The sequence below is a fragment of the Hyla sarda genome, unplaced genomic scaffold (assembly GCF_029499605.1).
Source record: "Hyla sarda isolate aHylSar1 unplaced genomic scaffold, aHylSar1.hap1 scaffold_1618, whole genome shotgun sequence".
Lineage (NCBI taxonomy): Eukaryota > Metazoa > Chordata > Amphibia > Anura > Hylidae > Hyla > Hyla sarda.
The window spans coordinates 1-19,133 of record NW_026608255.1 but is presented as its reverse complement, the minus strand read 5'-3'; the positions used below and the strand labels follow the sequence as shown (position 1 = coordinate 19,133).

General features: G+C 45.4%; 7 non-coding genes and 1 pseudogene across 7 annotated transcripts; all 8 read left to right on the top strand.

Moving 5' to 3' along the window:
- Positions 1–1,896: 1,896 nt before the first annotated feature.
- On the top strand, positions 1,897–2,087 carry LOC130311003 (U2 spliceosomal RNA). The gene has a single exon (XR_008859448.1). It is a non-coding gene; the product is annotated as a U2 spliceosomal RNA (small nuclear RNA).
- A 2,083-nt stretch (positions 2,088–4,170) lies between these two features.
- Positions 4,171–4,361, top strand: LOC130311002 (U2 spliceosomal RNA). Its single transcript, XR_008859447.1, has one exon. It is a non-coding gene; the product is annotated as a U2 spliceosomal RNA (small nuclear RNA).
- A 2,085-nt stretch (positions 4,362–6,446) lies between these two features.
- Positions 6,447–6,637, top strand: LOC130311001 (U2 spliceosomal RNA). Its single transcript, XR_008859446.1, has one exon. It is a non-coding gene; the product is annotated as a U2 spliceosomal RNA (small nuclear RNA).
- A 2,082-nt stretch (positions 6,638–8,719) lies between these two features.
- LOC130311000 (U2 spliceosomal RNA) lies at positions 8,720–8,910 on the top strand. Its single transcript, XR_008859445.1, has one exon. It is a non-coding gene; the product is annotated as a U2 spliceosomal RNA (small nuclear RNA).
- A 2,084-nt stretch (positions 8,911–10,994) lies between these two features.
- LOC130311036 (U2 spliceosomal RNA) lies at positions 10,995–11,185 on the top strand. Its single transcript, XR_008859474.1, has one exon. It is a non-coding gene; the product is annotated as a U2 spliceosomal RNA (small nuclear RNA).
- A 2,094-nt stretch (positions 11,186–13,279) lies between these two features.
- LOC130311032 (U2 spliceosomal RNA) lies at positions 13,280–13,409 on the top strand (annotated as a pseudogene).
- Positions 13,410–14,857: 1,448 nt separating this feature from the next.
- LOC130311028 (U2 spliceosomal RNA) lies at positions 14,858–15,047 on the top strand. The gene has a single exon (XR_008859472.1). It is a non-coding gene; the product is annotated as a U2 spliceosomal RNA (small nuclear RNA).
- Positions 15,048–17,126: 2,079 nt separating this feature from the next.
- On the top strand, positions 17,127–17,317 carry LOC130311035 (U2 spliceosomal RNA). The gene has a single exon (XR_008859473.1). It is a non-coding gene; the product is annotated as a U2 spliceosomal RNA (small nuclear RNA).
- The last annotated feature ends 1,816 nt before the right edge of the window (positions 17,318–19,133 follow it).

Sequence of the window (19,133 nt, the reverse complement as noted above, 5' to 3'; positions counted from 1 at the left end):
CTTCTGCTGCTGCTGACTAAATGGCCTCCTTAATTGGATCATTTGAGTAGCCAGCACACCTGTGCAGGTAGGGCATGACATGATAGGCAGCTGCCTTGATAGCGGGTGGGTGCTGAATGTTCCTAATTGACAAAATAAGATTAATGCTTATGAAGAAATATAAAATCTCATCCCTTCCCCAATATCGCGCCACACCCCTACCCCTTAATTCCCTGGTTGAACTTGATGGACATATGTCTTTTTTCGACCGTACTAACTATGTAACTATGTAACATAACATGGGGGGGGGGTCTCCTGGCTGTTCACACAGGTGTGTCATTGCTGTACATTGACCATGCATTGCTTCTGTGGTATTGCAAAGGCAAAGACAAATGCTTCCAGCCATCCATTGCACTAATGGATTGGTCATCAGCTGGCTGTCTATGTCCCGCATCAATATAGACCAAAGTACAGAGGGTTAGGCTATGCTATTGTGCACCTACCTGATGCATCAGAAGGTGCGAGGCCCTTGCTAAATTCTGTGCACAGACTTTGAGATCTATACTTTAGACTGTATCTAAACCTGCTCCAACATGGACTGACATTCTGGCCTACTTTCAGCCGATGCGACTTGTCTGTCGCTGAACAGTCGCTTTTTATGTATTCAGCACCTATGTATAATGTTGTAAAAATGCTCTAGAAGCTAAAGTCGCAGAAATGTCACACATATTTGGCCTGCAACTTTCTGTGCGACAAATTCAGACAGGAAAAATCAGTATAAATCCTTAGAAAATTATCCCCCAGTGTCTCCATCTGCTGGCGGTATTGAATAAGCATTGCTGCACTGATGGGGTATGCATTAGACGAAAAAAAAGAAGAAAAAGAAGAATAATACGCCCAGAAAAGAGGCGAAAAGGAGAAAAACGTAAAAAAACGTGAAAAAAAAGTAAGAGGAAGAGAAGGGAAAAAAAGGTGGAAATGGGTTTAAAAGTGATTTCGGCGGAGAAATATATATATATATATATATATATATATATATATATACGCGCACACACACACATATATATAAACGTATTCTCCGTTGAGATATTGCAGCCGCTGCTGTGTCCAGGCCCAGGAGCCTTAGCACTGTGCTGTGATGTCACTCAATACCACTGACATCACTAGGTGTAAACAACATCTCTCCTTTGCTGTGTATGTGACTATGGAGCTGTTTGGTGATGTCGTCTATTATGGCCTTCATAGAAGCAACAGGAGATTGTTGCATCCATCTAGAACCCTCAGAACTACAGTGCTATGATGTCACTCACTTCCACAGGCCTTGCAGAGTGTAAACAACAACAACCCAGCTTTGTTGTGTATGTAACCATAGGGATTTGTGATGTCACCTAGAACCTTCACAGCAGCGACAGCTTTATGAGGAGCATCAGCACTGCTCTGCCTGAGCAGAACCATCACCGCCATAGGTTGTCAAATAACCCGGGTTTAACCCACACAGGTAAGTCCAATGGGGTGCAGGCATGTCCTCTATGCTTACAGCTTCCCGTGGGTGTTGGTTTGATACCGTTTGGGGACAGCCAAGGAGGCATCTGCAGGCAACAAAGGTAGGTGTGTGCTTGTGTGTGTGTTTCCTATGCAGATCCTAAGCCCAGTGTCACATGCAAGTAGGAGGAGTAAGAAGGGTTCCTGGCAAATCCGGGTTATGGATTGCATTTAAAAAGGCCCCGTGGGAGTGCAATGGGCCCCTGTCTTGCTGCTTAGCAATAATGGTATGGGTTTAGGTTCTGCTGTGTGTACTGGTGGTTGACTGCCCCCCAGCCCAGAGTGTGCATGGAAAATTGTCTGGCAGCCTCCCTGACAGCAAGCAGTGATAGTGCCCATGAAGGGGACCTTGTTGGGCCCGCCCCTTTCACGGTTATCGCTTCTCGGCCTTTTGGCTAAGATCAAGTGTAGTATCTGTTCTTATCAGTTTAATATCTGATACGTCCCCTATCTGGGGACCATATATTAAATGGATTTTTGAGAACGGGGGCCGATTTCGAAGCTTGCTTCCGTCGCCCTATGCATTGACCCGATATGGCAGTATCTTCGGGTACAGTGCACCACCCCCTTACAGGGTTAAAAAGAAAGATTCCTACTTTCATTGCTACCTGCTTGCTGGCTAGCCAGCTAGCCAGCCCTGTGGGCCTTGCTGCTGCTGCAGCCAAAAAACAAAAGGTGGTGCTGCTGCTGCTGCTTCTGCTGCTTCTGCTTGTGTCTGGCCGCTGTTGGAGCGTCCAGGCACAGGACTTCTGCTGCTGCTGACTAAATGGCCTCCTTAATTGGATCATTTGAGTAGCCAGCACACCTGTGCAGGTAGGGCATGACATGATAGGCAGCTGCCTTGATAGCGGGTGGGTGCTGAATGTTCCTAATTGACAAAATAAGATTAATGCTTATGAAGAAATATAAAATCTCATCCCTTCCCCAATATCGCGCCACACCCCTACCCCTTAATTCCCTGGTTGAACTTGATGGACATATGTCTTTTTTCGACCGTACTAACTATGTAACTATGTAACATAACATGGGGGGGGGGGTCTCCTGGCTGTTCACACAGGTGTGTCATTGCTGTACATTGACCATGCATTGCTTCTGTGGTATTGCAAAGGCAAAGACAAATGCTTCCAGCCATCCATTGCACTAATGGATTGGTCATCAGCTGGCTGTCTATGTCCCGCATCAATATAGACCAAAGTACAGAGGGTTAGGCTATGCTATTGTGCACCTACCTGATGCATCAGAAGGTGCGAGGCCCTTGCTAAATTCTGTGCACAGACTTTGAGATCTATACTTTAGACTGTATCTAAACCTGCTCCAACATGGACTGACATTCTGGCCTACTTTCAGCCGATGCGACTTGTCTGTCGCTGAACAGTCGCTTTTTATGTATTCAGCACCTATGTATAATGTTGTAAAAATGCTCTAGAAGCTAAAGTCGCAGAAATGTCACACATATTTGGCCTGCAACTTTCTGTGCGACAAATTCAGACAGGAAAAATCAGTATAAATCCTTAGAAAATTATCCCCCAGTGTCTCCATCTGCTGGCGGTATTGAATAAGCATTGCTGCACTGATGGGGTATGCATTAGACGAAAAAAAAGAAGAAAAAGAAGAATAATACGCCCAGAAAAGAGGCGAAAAGGAGAAAAACGTAAAAAAACGTGAAAAAAAAGTAAGAGGAAGAGAAGGGAAAAAAAGGTGGAAATGGGTTTAAAAGTGATTTCGGCGGAGAAATATATATATATATATATATATATATATATATATATATATATACGCGCACACACACACATATATATAAACGTATTCTCCGTTGAGATATTGCAGCCGCTGCTGTGTCCAGGCCCAGGAGCCTTAGCACTGTGCTGTGATGTCACTCAATACCACTGACATCACTAGGTGTAAACAACATCTCTCCTTTGCTGTGTATGTGACTATGGAGCTGTTTGGTGATGTCGTCTATTATGGCCTTCATAGAAGCAACAGGAGATTGTTGCATCCATCTAGAACCCTCAGAACTACAGTGCTATGATGTCACTCACTTCCACAGGCCTTGCAGAGTGTAAACAACAACAACCCAGCTTTGTTGTGTATGTAACCATAGGGATTTGTGATGTCACCTAGAACCTTCACAGCAGCGACAGCTTTATGAGGAGCATCAGCACTGCTCTGCCTGAGCAGAACCATCACCGCCATAGGTTGTCAAATAACCCGGGTTTAACCCACACAGGTAAGTCCAATGGGGTGCAGGCATGTCCTCTATGCTTACAGCTTCCCGTGGGTGTTGGTTTGATACCGTTTGGGGACAGCCAAGGAGGCATCTGCAGGCAACAAAGGTAGGTGTGTGCTTGTGTGTGTGTTTCCTATGCAGATCCTAAGCCCAGTGTCACATGCAAGTAGGAGGAGTAAGAAGGGTTCCTGGCAAATCCGGGTTATGGATTGCATTTAAAAAGGCCCCGTGGGAGTGCAATGGGCCCCTGTCTTGCTGCTTAGCAATAATGGTATGGGTTTAGGTTCTGCTGTGTGTACTGGTGGTTGACTGCCCCCCAGCCCAGAGTGTGCATGGAAAATTGTCTGGCAGCCTCCCTGACAGCAAGCAGTGATAGTGCCCATGAAGGGGACCTTGTTGGGCCCGCCCCTTTCACGGTTATCGCTTCTCGGCCTTTTGGCTAAGATCAAGTGTAGTATCTGTTCTTATCAGTTTAATATCTGATACGTCCCCTATCTGGGGACCATATATTAAATGGATTTTTGAGAACGGGGGCCGATTTCGAAGCTTGCTTCCGTCGCCCTATGCATTGACCCGATATGGCAGTATCTTCGGGTACAGTGCACCACCCCCTTACAGGGTTAAAAAGAAAGATTCCTACTTTCATTGCTACTTGCTTGCTGGCTAGCCAGCTAGCCAGCCCTGTGGGCCTTGCTGCTGCTGCAGCCAAAAAACAAAAGGTGGTGCTGCTGCTGCTGCTTCTGCTGCTTCTGCTTGTGTCTGGCCGCTGTTGGAGCGTCCAGGCACAGGACTTCTGCTGCTGCTGACTAAATGGCCTCCTTAATTGGATCATTTGAGTAGCCAGCACACCTGTGCAGGTAGGGCATGACATGATAGGCAGCTGCCTTGATAGCGGGTGGGTGCTGAATGTTCCTAATTGACAAAATAAGATTAATGCTTATGAAGAAATATAAAATCTCATCCCTTCCCCAATATCGCGCCACACCCCTACCCCTTAATTCCCTGGTTGAACTTGATGGACATATGTATTTTTTCGACCGTACTAACTATGTAACTATGTAACATAACATGGGGGGGGGGGTCTCCTGGCTGTTCACACAGGTGTGTCATTGCTGTACATTGACCATGCATTGCTTCTGTGGTATTGCAAAGGCAAAGACAAATGCTTCCAGCCATCCATTGCACTAATGGATTGGTCATCAGCTGGCTGTCTATGTCCCGCATCAATATAGACCAAAGTACAGAGGGTTAGGCTATGCTATTGTGCACCTACCTGATGCATCAGAAGGTGCGAGGCCCTTGCTAAATTCTGTGCACAGACTTTGAGATCTATACTTTAGACTGTATCTAAACCTGCTCCAACATGGACTGACATTCTGGCCTACTTTCAGCCGATGCGACTTGTCTGTCGCTGAACAGTCGCTTTTTATGTATTCAGCACCTATGTATAATGTTGTAAAAATGCTCTAGAAGCTAAAGTCGCAGAAATGTCACACATATTTGGCCTGCAACTTTCTGTGCGACAAATTCAGACAGGAAAAATCAGTATAAATCCTTAGAAAATTATCCCCCAGTGTCTCCATCTGCTGGCGGTATTGAATAAGCATTGCTGCACTGATGGGGTATGCATTAGACGAAAAAAAAGAAGAAAAAGAAGAATAATACGCCCAGAAAAGAGGCGAAAAGGAGAAAAACGTAAAAAAACGTGAAAAAAAAGTAAGAGGAAGAGAAGGGAAAAAAAGGTGGAAATGGGTTTAAAAGTGATTTCGGCGGAGAAATATATATATATATATATATATATATATATATATATATATATATACGCGCACACACACACATATATATAAACGTATTCTCCGTTGAGATATTGCAGCCGCTGCTGTGTCCAGGCCCAGGAGCCTTAGCACTGTGCTGTGATGTCACTCAATACCACTGACATCACTAGGTGTAAACAACATCTCTCCTTTGCTGTGTATGTGACTATGGAGCTGTTTGGTGATGTCGTCTATTATGGCCTTCATAGAAGCAACAGGAGATTGTTGCATCCATCTAGAACCCTCAGAACTACAGTGCTATGATGTCACTCACTTCCACAGGCCTTGCAGAGTGTAAACAACAACAACCCAGCTTTGTTGTGTATGTAACCATAGGGATTTGTGATGTCACCTAGAACCTTCACAGCAGCGACAGCTTTATGAGGAGCATCAGCACTGCTCTGCCTGAGCAGAACCATCACCGCCATAGGTTGTCAAATAACCCGGGTTTAACCCACACAGGTAAGTCCAATGGGGTGCAGGCATGTCCTCTATGCTTACAGCTTCCCGTGGGTGTTGGTTTGATACCGTTTGGGGACAGCCAAGGAGGCATCTGCAGGCAACAAAGGTAGGTGTGTGCTTGTGTGTGTGTTTCCTATGCAGATCCTAAGCCCAGTGTCACATGCAAGTAGGAGGAGTAAGAAGGGTTCCTGGCAAATCCGGGTTATGGATTGCATTTAAAAAGGCCCCGTGGGAGTGCAATGGGCCCCTGTCTTGCTGCTTAGCAATAATGGTATGGGTTTAGGTTCTGCTGTGTGTACTGGTGGTTGACTGCCCCCCAGCCCAGAGTGTGCATGGAAAATTGTCTGGCAGCCTCCCTGACAGCAAGCAGTGATAGTGCCCATGAAGGGGACCTTGTTGGGCCCGCCCCTTTCACGGTTATCGCTTCTCGGCCTTTTGGCTAAGATCAAGTGTAGTATCTGTTCTTATCAGTTTAATATCTGATACGTCCCCTATCTGGGGACCATATATTAAATGGATTTTTGAGAACGGGGGCCGATTTCGAAGCTTGCTTCCGTCGCCCTATGCATTGACCCGATATGGCAGTATCTTCGGGTACAGTGCACCACCCCCTTACAGGGTTAAAAAGAAAGATTCCTACTTTCATTGCTACCTGCTTGCTGGCTAGCCAGCTAGCCAGCCCTGTGGGCCTTGCTGCTGCTGCAGCCAAAAAACAAAAGGTGGTGCTGCTGCTGCTGCTTCTGCTGCTTCTGCTTGTGTCTGGCCGCTGTTGGAGCGTCCAGGCACAGGACTTCTGCTGCTGCTGACTAAATGGCCTCCTTAATTGGATCATTTGAGTAGCCAGCACACCTGTGCAGGTAGGGCATGACATGATAGGCAGCTGCCTTGATAGCGGGTGGGTGCTGAATGTTCCTAATTGACAAAATAAGATTAATGCTTATGAAGAAATATAAAATCTCATCCCTTCCCCAATATCGCGCCACACCCCTACCCCTTAATTCCCTGGTTGAACTTGATGGACATATGTCTTTTTTCGACCGTACTAACTATGTAACTATGTAACATAACATGGGGGGGGGGTCTCCTGGCTGTTCACACAGGTGTGTCATTGCTGTACATTGACCATGCATTGCTTCTGTGGTATTGCAAAGGCAAAGACAAATGCTTCCAGCCATCCATTGCACTAATGGATTGGTCATCAGCTGGCTGTCTATGTCCCGCATCAATATAGACCAAAGTACAGAGGGTTAGGCTATGCTATTGTGCACCTACCTGATGCATCAGAAGGTGCGAGGCCCTTGCTAAATTCTGTGCACAGACTTTGAGATCTATACTTTAGACTGTATCTAAACCTGCTCCAACATGGACTGACATTCTGGCCTACTTTCAGCCGATGCGACTTGTCTGTCGCTGAACAGTCGCTTTTTATGTATTCAGCACCTATGTATAATGTTGTAAAAATGCTCTAGAAGCTAAAGTCGCAGAAATGTCACACATATTTGGCCTGCAACTTTCTGTGCGACAAATTCAGACAGGAAAAATCAGTATAAATCCTTAGAAAATTATCCCCCAGTGTCTCCATCTGCTGGCGGTATTGAATAAGCATTGCTGCACTGATGGGGTATGCATTAGACGAAAAAAAAGAAGAAAAAGAAGAATAATACGCCCAGAAAAGAGGCGAAAAGGAGAAAAACGTAAAAAAACGTGAAAAAAAAGTAAGAGGAAGAGAAGGGAAAAAAAGGTGGAAATGGGTTTAAAAGTGATTTCGGCGGAGAAATATATATATATATATATATATATATATATATATATATATATACGCGCACACACACACATATATATAAACGTATTCTCCGTTGAGATATTGCAGCCGCTGCTGTGTCCAGGCCCAGGAGCCTTAGCACTGTGCTGTGATGTCACTCAATACCACTGACATCACTAGGTGTAAACAACATCTCTCCTTTGCTGTGTATGTGACTATGGAGCTGTTTGGTGATGTCGTCTATTATGGCCTTCATAGAAGCAACAGGAGATTGTTGCATCCATCTAGAACCCTCAGAACTACAGTGCTATGATGTCACTCACTTCCACAGGCCTTGCAGAGTGTAAACAACAACAACCCAGCTTTGTTGTGTATGTAACCATAGGGATTTGTGATGTAACCTAGAACCTTCACAGCAGCGACAGCTTTATGAGGAGCATCAGCACTGCTCTGCCTGAGCAGAACCATCACCGCCATAGGTTGTCAAATAACCCGGGTTTAACCCACACAGGTAAGTCCAATGGGGTGCAGGCATGTCCTCTATGCTTACAGCTTCCCGTGGGTGTTGGTTTGATACCGTTTGGGGACAGCCAAGGAGGCATCTGCAGGCAACAAAGGTAGGTGTGTGCTTGTGTGTGTGTTTCCTATGCAGATCCTAAGCCCAGTGTCACATGCAAGTAGGAGGAGTAAGAAGGGTTCCTGGCAAATCCGGGTTATGGATTGCATTTAAAAAGGCCCCGTGGGAGTGCAATGGGCCCCTGTCTTGCTGCTTAGCAATAATGGTATGGGTTTAGGTTCTGCTGTGTGTACTGGTGGTTGACTGCCCCCCAGCCCAGAGTGTGCATGGAAAATTGTCTGGCAGCCTCCCTGACAGCAAGCAGTGATAGTGCCCATGAAGGGGACCTTGTTGGGCCCGCCCCTTTCACGGTTATCGCTTCTCGGCCTTTTGGCTAAGATCAAGTGTAGTATCTGTTCTTATCAGTTTAATATCTGATACGTCCCCTATCTGGGGACCATATATTAAATGGATTTTTGAGAACGGGGGCCGATTTTGAAGCTTGCTTCCGTCGCCCTATGCATTGACCCGATATGGCAGTATCTTCGGGTACAGTGCACCACCCCCTTACAGGGTTAAAAAGAAAGATTCCTACTTTCATTGCTACCTGCTTGCTGGCTAGCCAGCTAGCCAGCCCTGTGGGCCTTGCTGCTGCTGCAGCCAAAAAACAAAAGGTGGTGCTGCTGCTGCTGCTTCTGCTGCTTCTGCTTGTGTCTGGCCGCTGTTGGAGCGTCCAGGCACAGGACTTCTGCTGCTGCTGACTAAATGGCCTCCTTAATTGGATCATTTGAGTAGCCAGCACACCTGTGCAGGTAGGGCATGACATGATAGGCAGCTGCCTTGATAGCGGGTGGGTGCTGAATGTTCCTAATTGACAAAATAAGATTAATGCTTATGAAGAAATATAAAATCTCATCCCTTCCCCAATATCGCGCCACACCCCTACCCCTTAATTCCCTGGTTGAACTTGATGGACATATGTCTTTTTTCGACCGTACTAACTATGTAACTATGTAACATAACATGGGGGGGGGGTCTCCTGGCTGTTCACACAGGTGTGTCATTGCTGTACATTGACCATGCATTGCTTCTGTGGTATTGCAAAGGCAAAGACAAATGCTTCCAGCCATCCATTGCACTAATGGATTGGTCATCAGCTGGCTGTCTATGTCCCGCATCAATATAGACCAAAGTACAGAGGGTTAGGCTATGCTATTGTGCACCTACCTGATGCATCAGAAGGTGCGAGGCCCTTGCTAAATTCTGTGCACAGACTTTGAGATCTATACTTTAGACTGTATCTAAACCTGCTCCAACATGGACTGACATTCTGGCCTACTTTCAGCCGATGCGACTTGTCTGTCGCTGAACAGTCGCTTTTTATGTATTCAGCACCTATGTATAATGTTGTAAAAATGCTCTAGAAGCTAAAGTCGCAGAAATGTCACACATATTTGGCCTGCAACTTTCTGTGCGACAAATTCAGACAGGAAAAATCAGTATAAATCCTTAGAAAATTATCCCCCAGTGTCTCCATCTGCTGGCGGTATTGAATAAGCATTGCTGCACTGATGGGGTATGCATTAGACGAAAAAAAAGAAGAAAAAGAAGAATAATACGCCCAGAAAAGAGGCGAAAAGGAGAAAAACGTAAAAAAACGTGAAAAAAAAGTAAGAGGAAGAGAAGGGAAAAAAAGGTGGAAATGGGTTTAAAAGTGATTTCGGCGGAGAAATATATATATATATATATATATATATATATATATATATATATATACGCGCACACACACACATATATATAAACGTATTCTCCGTTGAGATATTGCAGCCGCTGCTGTGTCCAGGCCCAGGAGCCTTAGCACTGTGCTGTGATGTCACTCAATACCACTGACATCACTAGGTGTAAACAACATCTCTCCTTTGCTGTGTATGTGACTATGGAGCTGTTTGGTGATGTCGTCTATTATGGCCTTCATAGAAGCAACAGGAGATTGTTGCATCCATCTAGAACCCTCAGAACTACAGTGCTATGATGTCACTCACTTCCACAGGCCTTGCAGAGTGTAAACAACAACAACCCAGCTTTGTTGTGTATGTAACCATAGGGATTTGTGATGTCACCTAGAACCTTCACAGCAGCGACAGCTTTATGAGGAGCATCAGCACTGCTCTGCCTGAGCAGAACCATCACCGCCATAGGTTGTCAAATAACCCGGGTTTAACCCACACAGGTAAGTCCAATGGGGTGCAGGCATGTCCTCTATGCTTACAGCTTCCCGTGGGTGTTGGTTTGATACCGTTTGGGGACAGCCAAGGAGGCATCTGCAGGCAACAAAGGTAGGTGTGTGCTTGTGTGTGTGTTTCCTATGCAGATCCTAAGCCCAGTGTCACATGCAAGTAGGAGGAGTAAGAAGGGTTCCTGGCAAATCCGGGTTATGGATTGCATTTAAAAAGGCCCCGTGGGAGTGCAATGGGCCCCTGTCTTGCTGCTTAGCAATAATGGTATGGGTTTAGGTTCTGCTGTGTGTACTGGTGGTTGACTGCCCCCCAGCCCAGAGTGTGCATGGAAAATTGTCTGGCAGCCTCCCTGACAGCAAGCAGTGATAGTGCCCATGAAGGGGACCTTGTTGGGCCCGCCCCTTTCACGGTTATCGCTTCTCGGCCTTTTGGCTAAGATCAAGTGTAGTATCTGTTCTTATCAGTTTAATATCTGATACGTCCCCTATCTGGGGACCATATATTAAATGGATTTTTGAGAACGGGGGCCGATTTCGAAGCTTGCTTCCGTCGCCCTATGCATTGACCCGATATGGCAGTATCTTCGGGTACAGTGCACCACCCCCTTACAGGGTTAAAAAGAAAGATTCCTACTTTCATTGCTACCTGCTTGCTGGCTAGCCAGCTAGCCAGCCCTGTGGGCCTTGCTGCTGCTGCAGCCAAAAAACAAAAGGTGGTGCTGCTGCTGCTGCTTCTGCTGCTTCTGCTTGTGTCTGGCCGCTGTTGGAGCGTCCAGGCACAGGACTTCTGCTGCTGCTGACTAAATGGCCTCCTTAATTGGATCATTTGAGTAGCCAGCACACCTGTGCAGGTAGGGCATGACATGATAGGCAGCTGCCTTGATAGCGGGTGGGTGCTGAATGTTCCTAATTGACAAAATAAGATTAATGCTTATGAAGAAATATAAAATCTCATCCCTTCCCCAATATCGCGCCACACCCCTACCCCTTAATTCCCTGGTTGAACTTGATGGACATATGTCTTTTTTCGACCGTACTAACTATGTAACTATGTAACATAACATGGGGGGGGGGTCTCCTGGCTGTTCACACAGGTGTGTCATTGCTGTACATTGACCATGCATTGCTTCTGTGGTATTGCAAAGGCAAAGACAAATGCTTCCAGCCATCCATTGCACTAATGGATTGGTCATCAGCTGGCTGTCTATGTCCCGCATCAATATAGACCAAAGTACAGAGGGTTAGGCTATGCTATTGTGCACCTACCTGATGCATCAGAAGGTGCGAGGCCCTTGCTAAATTCTGTGCACAGACTTTGAGATCTATACTTTAGACTGTATCTAAACCTGCTCCAACATGGACTGACATTCTGGCCTACTTTCAGCCGATGCGACTTGTCTGTCGCTGAACAGTCGCTTTTTATGTATTCAGCACCTATGTATAATGTTGTAAAAATGCTCTAGAAGCTAAAGTCGCAGAAATGTCACACATATTTGGCCTGCAACTTTCTGTGCGACAAATTCAGACAGGAAAAATCAGTATAAATCCTTAGAAAATTATCCCCCAGTGTCTCCATCTGCTGGCGGTATTGAATAAGCATTGCTGCACTGATGGGGTATGCATTAGACGAAAAAAAAGAAGAAAAAGAAGAATAATACGCCCAGAAAAGAGGCGAAAAGGAGAAAAACGTAAAAAAACGTGAAAAAAAAGTAAGAGGAAGAGAAGGGAAAAAAAGGTGGAAATGGGTTTAAAAGTGATTTCGGCGGAGAAATATATATATATATATATATATATATATATATATATATATATATATATATATATACGCGCACACACACACATATATATAAACGTATTCTCCGTTGAGATATTGCAGCCGCTGCTGTGTCCAGGCCCAGGAGCCTTAGCACTGTGCTGTGATGTCACTCAATACCACTGACATCACTAGGTGTAAACAACATCTCTCCTTTGCTGTGTATGTGACTATGGAGCTGTTTGGTGATGTCGTCTATTATGGCCTTCATAGAAGCAACAGGAGATTGTTGCATCCATCTAGAACCCTCAGAACTACAGTGCTATGATGTCACTCACTTCCACAGGCCTTGCAGAGTGTAAACAACAACAACCCAGCTTTGTTGTGTATGTAACCATAGGGATTTGTGATGTCACCTAGAACCTTCACAGCAGCGACAGCTTTATGAGGAGCATCAGCACTGCTCTGCCTGAGCAGAACCATCACCGCCATAGGTTGTCAAATAACCCGGGTTTAACCCACACAGGTAAGTCCAATGGGGTGCAGGCATGTCCTCTATGCTTACAGCTTCCCGTGGGTGTTGGTTTGATACCGTTTGGGGACAGCCAAGGAGGCATCTGCAGGCAACAAAGGTAGGTGTGTGCTTGTGTGTGTGTTTCCTATGCAGATCCTAAGCCCAGTGTCACATGCAAGTAGGAGGAGTAAGAAGGGTTCCTGGCAAATCCGGGTTATGGATTGCATTTAAAAAGGCCCCGTGGGAGTGCAATGGGCCCCTGTCTTGCTGCTTAGCAATAATGGTATGGGTTTAGGTTCTGCTGTGTGTACTGGTGGTTGACTGCCCCCCAGCCCAGAGTGTGCATGGAAAATTGTCTGGCAGCCTCCCTGACAGCAAGCAGTGATAGTGCCCATGAAGGGGACCTTGTTGGGCCCGCCCCTTTCACGGTTATCGCTTCTCGGCCTTTTGGCTAAGATCAAGTGTAGTATCTGCTTGCTTGATCTGGCTGGAAGGTGCCCGGGGTACCCGCTCCTTTTCCCTGGGGGATCGTCCCATCTATATGGTGGGACTAAACCCCCTTGCTGACATCAGGGTGGCGGCTTAGTCCCCGGGCAACGAGGAGCGATCACCACCTACCTACCTGCCTGCAGTAGGGGAGGTGTTTTTTCTGCGATGGAGGAGGCTGGCAAGAAAGAAGAGCCTGCTGGAGGTGTACCTAGCTACGCCAGACTACGAAATGGAGTCCGAATTACTCTTTTGGATGCTGGAAAGAAGGAGAGAGGTTTATTCTTCGTGGTGGAGGAGATTTTGTTCCAGCTTTTTGAGCTGAGGAAGGACCAGATATTATCGATGCTGGAATTTCCAAGAAGTGGAGTCTATGATGTGGTTCTGGTTTTGGAGGAGGACTATGGTGTGTTCTGCAATAAAGCATTGCTGTGGAAGTCGCACCCTAAGTTGGGAGGGGTAGAGATTACTCCCCATTTCCCGACTCGGGAAAGACTTATAACTGTGAGGATGTACAGTCCGTATATCACAGAAGAAGAGATTGTTCTGTTCCTTTCTAGATTCTGTGAGGAGGTGAAGCCAAAAGGCAAGATCTATAATCAATATGGACTTTGGACGACAAAGTGGAAATTTCAAGTGAAGTTTCAGAAAACACCTGATGGAAAGCTAATTTATCCCCCAGGGCGTTTTAAGATTGGCCCAGTAAATGGGGACCTGTTCTTTTCAGGCATGGACGACTTTTGTCGAAAGTGTAAAAGGTATGGCCATAGGAAAGATTTTTGTGATATTGTTTGGTGCTATAAATGCCAAGAAGAAGGCCATGAGCCAGAAGCATGTAAGGTGAAGAAAAAGTGTCATCTATGTGGTGATGAGGGACACCTGGCAGTAATGTGTCCTAAGAAGAAGAAGAAGAAAAAGGAGGTTATGAAACGAAGTAGGGAGGAGGAAACTGATGTGAGGGAAGAACCTGAAGAGGAGGAAACTCCAACCAGGAAAGTGATGGAGGAGAAGAAAAGGAAAGAAAATGAAGAAGAATATGTACCGGTAGAGTATGGAGGCTCTCTTGATGTTGTCTTCAAGAGTGTGTCAAAAAAAGAGAAAAAAGCCTTTGACGAGGATTTAGGAAATCTGAAAGAAAGATTGGGAATCAAAGTCAATGAAGCAAGGGATAAAGTCTATTGTTCCTTTCACGCAGATATAGATAGATTTGTGGAAACATACAAGGTTCCAGCGTGGCTGGCGATTCCAGCCAAAAGTGAGATGCTGAGTGGATCTATAACTTGTGGTTTCTTAGACTTCTTGATGGTCTTTGCATGGAGAAGAGGAATGACATTTGGGTAATTTTTCTTTAAGAAATTATAGAATTATAGTATGGTTAGTTTTGGTTTGATAATTTTTTTATGTTTTAAATATGGTTTCTTTTATTGTTTAAAAAAAAAAAAAAAGAGATAAAGAAATAAAGAAAAACGGGTTTTCCTGATGATGAACAAAAAATCAAGCTCAAATAAGATCTTAGAGCTCTGATGGAGTTCTGAGGGTTAACTAAAAAAAAAAAAAAAATCTGTTCTTATCAGTTTAATATCTGATACGTCCCCTATCTGGGGACCATATATTAAATGGATTTTTGAGAACGGGGGCCGATTTCGAAGCTTGCTTCCGTCGCCCTATGCATTGACCCGATATGGCAGTATCTTCGGGTACAGTGCACCACCCCCTTACAGGGTTAAAAAGAAAGATTCCTACTTTCATTGCTACCTGCTTGCTGGCTAGCCAGCCCTGTGGGCCTTGCTGCTGCTGCAGCCAAAAAACAAAAGGTGGTGCTGCTGCTGCTGCTTCTGCTGCTTCTGCTTGTGTCTGGCCGCTGTTGGAGCGTCCAGGCACAGGACTTCTGCTGCTGCTGACTAAATGGCCTCCTTAATTGGATCATTTGAGTAGCCAGCACACCTGTGCAGGTAGGGCATGACATGATAGGCAGCTGCCTTGATAGCGGGTGGGTGCTGAATGTTCCTAATTGACAAAATAAGATTAATGCTTATGAAGAAATATAAAATCTCATCCCTTCCCCAATATCGCGCCACACCCCTACCCCTTAATTCCCTGGTTGAACTTGATGGACATATGTCTTTTTTCGACCGTACTAACTATGTAACTATGTAACATAACATGGGGGGGGGGGGGTCTCCTGGCTGTTCACACAGGTGTGTCATTGCTGTACATTGACCATGCATTGCTTCTGTGGTATTGCAAAGGCAAAGACAAATGCTTCCAGCCATCCATTGCACTAATGGATTGGTCATCAGCTGGCTGTCTATGTCCCGCATCAATATAGACCAAAGTACAGAGGGTTAGGCTATGCTATTGTGCACCTACCTGATGCATCAGAAGGTGCGAGGCCCTTGCTAAATTCTGTGCACAGACTTTGAGATCTATACTTTAGACTGTATCTAAACCTGCTCCAACATGGACTGACATTCTGGCCTACTTTCAGCCGATGCGACTTGTCTGTCGCTGAACAGTCGCTTTTTATGTATTCAGCACCTATGTATAATGTTGTAAAAATGCTCTAGAAGCTAAAGTCGCAGAAATGTCACACATATTTGGCCTGCAACTTTCTGTGCGACAAATTCAGACAGGAAAAATCAGTATAAATCCTTAGAAAATTATCCCCCAGTGTCTCCATCTGCTGGCGGTATTGAATAAGCATTGCTGCACTGATGGGGTATGCATTAGACGAAAAAAAAGAAGAAAAAGAAGAATAATACGCCCAGAAAAGAGGCGAAAAGGAGAAAAACGTAAAAAAACGTGAAAAAAAAGTAAGAGGAAGAGAAGGGAAAAAAAGGTGGAAATGGGTTTAAAAGTGATTTCGGCGGAGAAATATATATATATATATATATATATATATATATATATATATATATACGCGCACACACACACATATATATAAACGTATTCTCCGTTGAGATATTGCAGCCGCTGCTGTGTCCAGGCCCAGGAGCCTTAGCACTGTGCTGTGATGTCACTCAATACCACTGACATCACTAGGTGTAAACAACATCTCTCCTTTGCTGTGTATGTGACTATGGAGCTGTTTGGTGATGTCGTCTATTATGGCCTTCATAGAAGCAACAGGAGATTGTTGCATCCATCTAGAACCCTCAGAACTACAGTGCTATGATGTCACTCACTTCCACAGGCCTTGCAGAGTGTAAACAACAACAACCCAGCTTTGTTGTGTATGTAACCATAGGGATTTGTGATGTCACCTAGAACCTTCACAGCAGCGACAGCTTTATGAGGAGCATCAGCACTGCTCTGCCTGAGCAGAACCATCACCGCCATAGGTTGTCAAATAACCCGGGTTTAACCCACACAGGTAAGTCCAATGGGGTGCAGGCATGTCCTCTATGCTTACAGCTTCCCGTGGGTGTTGGTTTGATACCGTTTGGGGACAGCCAAGGAGGCATCTGCAGGCAACAAAGGTAGGTGTGTGCTTGTGTGTGTGTTTCCTATGCAGATCCTAAGCCCAGTGTCACATGCAAGTAGGAGGAGTAAGAAGGGTTCCTGGCAAATCCGGGTTATGGATTGCATTTAAAAAGGCCCCGTGGGAGTGCAATGGGCCCCTGTCTTGCTGCTTAGCAATAATGGTATGGGTTTAGGTTCTGCTGTGTGTACTGGTGGTTGACTGCCCCCCAGCCCAGAGTGTGCATGGAAAATTGTCTGGCAGCCTCCCTGACAGCAAGCAGTGATAGTGCCCATGAAGGGGACCTTGTTGGGCCCGCCCCTTTCACGGTTATCGCTTCTCGGCCTTTTGGCTAAGATCAAGTGTAGTATCTGTTCTTATCAGTTTAATATCTGATACGTCCCCTATCTGGGGACCATATATTAAATGGATTTTTGAGAACGGGGGCCGATTTCGAAGCTTGCTTCCGTCGCCCTATGCATTGACCCGATATGGCAGTATCTTCGGGTACAGTGCACCACCCCCTTACAGGGTTAAAAAGAAAGATTCCTACTTTCATTGCTACCTGCTTGCTGGCTAGCCAGCTAGCCAGCCCTGTGGGCCTTGCTGCTGCTGCAGCCAAAAAACAAAAGGTGGTGCTGCTGCTGCTGCTTCTGCTGCTTCTGCTTGTGTCTGGCCGCTGTTGGAGCGTCCAGGCACAGGACTTCTGCTGCTGCTGACTAAATGGCCTCCTTAATTGGATCATTTGAGTAGCCAGCACACCTGTGCAGGTAGGGCATGACATGATAGGCAGCTGCCTTGATAGCGGGTGGGTGCTGAATGTTCCTAATTGACAAAATAAGATTAATGCTTATGAAGAAATATAAAATCTCATCCCTTCCCCAATATCGCGCCACACCCCTACCCCTTAATTCCCTGGTTGAACTTGATGGACATATGTCTTTTTTCGACCGTACTAACTATGTAACTATGTAACATAACATGGGGGGGGGGTCTCCTGGCTGTTCACACAGGTGTGTCATTGCTGTACATTGACCATGCATTGCTTCTGTGGTATTGCAAAGGCAAAGACAAATGCTTCCAGCCATCCATTGCACTAATGGATTGGTCATCAGCTGGCTGTCTATGTCCCGCATCAATATAGACCAAAGTACAGAGGGTTAGGCTATGCTATTGTGCACCTACCTGATGCATCAGAAGGTGCGAGGCCCTTGCTAAATTCTGTGCACAGACTTTGAGATCTATACTTTAGACTGTATCTAAACCTGCTCCAACATGGACTGACATTCTGGCCTACTTTCAGCCGATGCGACTTGTCTGTCGCTGAACAGTCGCTTTTTATGTATTCAGCACCTATGTATAATGTTGTAAAAATGCTCTAGAAGCTAAAGTCGCAGAAATGTCACACATATTTGGCCTGCAACTTTCTGTGCGACAAATTCAGACAGGAAAAATCAGTATAAATCCTTAGAAAATTATCCCCCAGTGTCTCCATCTGCTGGCGGTATTGAATAAGCATTGCTGCACTGATGGGGTATGCATTAGACGAAAAAAAAGAAGAAAAAGAAGAATAATACGCCCAGAAAAGAGGCGAAAAGGAGAAAAACGTAAAAAAACGTGAAAAAAAAGTAAGAGGAAGAGAAGGGAAAAAAAGGTGGAAATGGGTTTAAAAGTGATTTCGGCGGAGAAATATATATATATATATATATATATATATATATATATATATATATATATACGCGCACACACACACATATATATAAACGTATTCTCCGTTGAGATATTGCAGCCGCTGCTGTGTCCAGGCCCAGGAGCCTTAGCACTGTGCTGTGATGTCACTCAATACCACTGACATCACTAGGTGTAAACAACATCTCTCCTTTGCTGTGTATGTGACTATGGAGCTGTTTGGTGATGTCGTCTATTATGGCCTTCATAGAAGCAACAGGAGATTGTTGCATCCATCTAGAACCCTCAGAACTACAGTGCTATGATGTCACTCACTTCCACAGGCCTTGCAGAGTGTAAACAACAACAACCCAGCTTTGTTGTGTATGTAACCATAGGGATTTGTGATGTCACCTAGAACCTTCACAGCAGCGACAGCTTTATGAGGAGCATCAGCACTGCTCTGCCTGAGCAGAACCATCACCGCCATAGGTTGTCAAATAACCCGGGTTTAACCCACACAGGTAAGTCCAATGGGGTGCAGGCATGTCCTCTATGCTTACAGCTTCCCGTGGGTGTTGGTTTGATACCGTTTGGGGACAGCCAAGGAGGCATCTGCAGGCAACAAAGGTAGGTGTGTGCTTGTGTGTGTGTTTCCTATGCAGATCCTA